Source organism: Helobdella robusta (assembly GCF_000326865.2).
Source record: "Helobdella robusta unplaced genomic scaffold HELROscaffold_34, whole genome shotgun sequence".
Taxonomy (NCBI): domain Eukaryota; kingdom Metazoa; phylum Annelida; class Clitellata; order Rhynchobdellida; family Glossiphoniidae; genus Helobdella; species Helobdella robusta.
In genome coordinates this window covers 479,285-480,908 of record NW_008704659.1, presented here as the reverse complement: position 1 = coordinate 480,908, position 1,624 = coordinate 479,285, and positions in this window count along the sequence as shown.

Genomic DNA, 1,624 nt, shown 5'->3' with positions numbered 1-1,624 from the left:
CACACACATACACACACACACTCTCTCTCTCTCTCTCTCTCTCTCTCTCTCTCTCTCTCTCTCTCTCTCTCTCTCTCTCTCTCTCTCTCTCTCTCTCTCTCTCTCTCTCTCTCTCTCTCTCTCTCTCTCTCTCTCTCTCTCTCTCTCTCTCTCTCTCTCTCTCTCTCTCTCTCTCTCTCTCTCTCTCTCTCTCTCTCTCTCTCTCTCTCTCTCTCTCTCTCTCTCTCTCTCTCTCTCTCTCTCTCTCTCTCTCTGACACACACACACAAACACACATACATTCACGCACATAAAGATGTTCTGATGAATGTTTCTGAGATCACGTGTAGAAATTACCATCTATGTAAACAGACATTAATGAACATTTGTAAACAAATTTGTTCGGAGCTCTTGTTGATATTTCTTTTGTTGTCGTTGTTGATGTTGGGTATTATTTATCTATGTTGTTGTTGTTGTTGTTGTTGTTGCGTATTTGTTATCTATGTTGTTGTGCATTAGTTATCTATATTATTGTCTTTGTATTTTTTTACTGGGTTGTTTTTGTTGATAGAGACTATCGCTATACAAATGGAAAATACCGATTTGGAGCGTATTCTTGATGCGAATGTAATCCCACTTTCTCTCTATTTTTTTTCTCGTTCTCTCTCTCTCCCTCTCCCTCTTTGTCACTCACTCTCTCTCTCTCTCTCACTCTCTTTCTTTTTGTTTTATGTCCCATCTCTCTCTCACATTTTGTCTTCTTTTTTCTCTATCTTTACATATATTTATTCGTTTGCGTATGCATGAGTTTGAGTATCTTTTTATATTCATATATGTATGTGTGTGTGTTTTTGTGTGTATGTGTGTGTGTGTGTGTTTGTGGTGTGTGTGTGTGTGTGTGTGTGTGTTTGTATAAAATTGAATCGAGGACAAAAGCTTTCAGCTGTCTATTTTAATCATTGTTCTTAAATTTTTCTTCATAATTTTTTAGGATAAAATTTTTCAAAAGAATAAAAAAATGAATTAAATTAAAAGATTGGAGACACTCTATAATTTATACCGGTATAATATCAAATTTTTTGTTTGTTTGTTTGTTCGTTCGTTTGTTCACCCATCTGTTCGTTCATTGGTTTGTTCACTCGTTTATTCCGAGAGTTATTTGTTTTCTTATTTTTTATTCATTTCCTTCATTGTTTAATTATTCATCTGTTTAAAAATTAATCCATTCGTTAATTTGTTCATCTATTGATTAATTCAACCATTCAATCAATCAATCAATCGTTCGTTCGTTCGTTCGTTCGTTCGTTCGTTCGTTCGTTCGTTCGTTCGTTCGTTCAAATGTGTTTAAAAATTATACCGAATTCGATTGTTAATTTCTATAAATTGATGAAAAAAAACTGAACAAAGATATAAATAAAAAAAGACTCAAGTAGATAATTTATCTAGCGCTGTATCTCACGACGCAGCAATTCAAATCAATTACTTCTTCCGTTATTGCGTTACTCTTTTTTCACTTTCTCACAGTTAAAAAAAGTTACAAAACTACGCACGCACGCACTCACACGCACACACAAACACACACACATTCACACGCACACACTCACACGCACACACACACACACACACACAAACACACATTTACAAT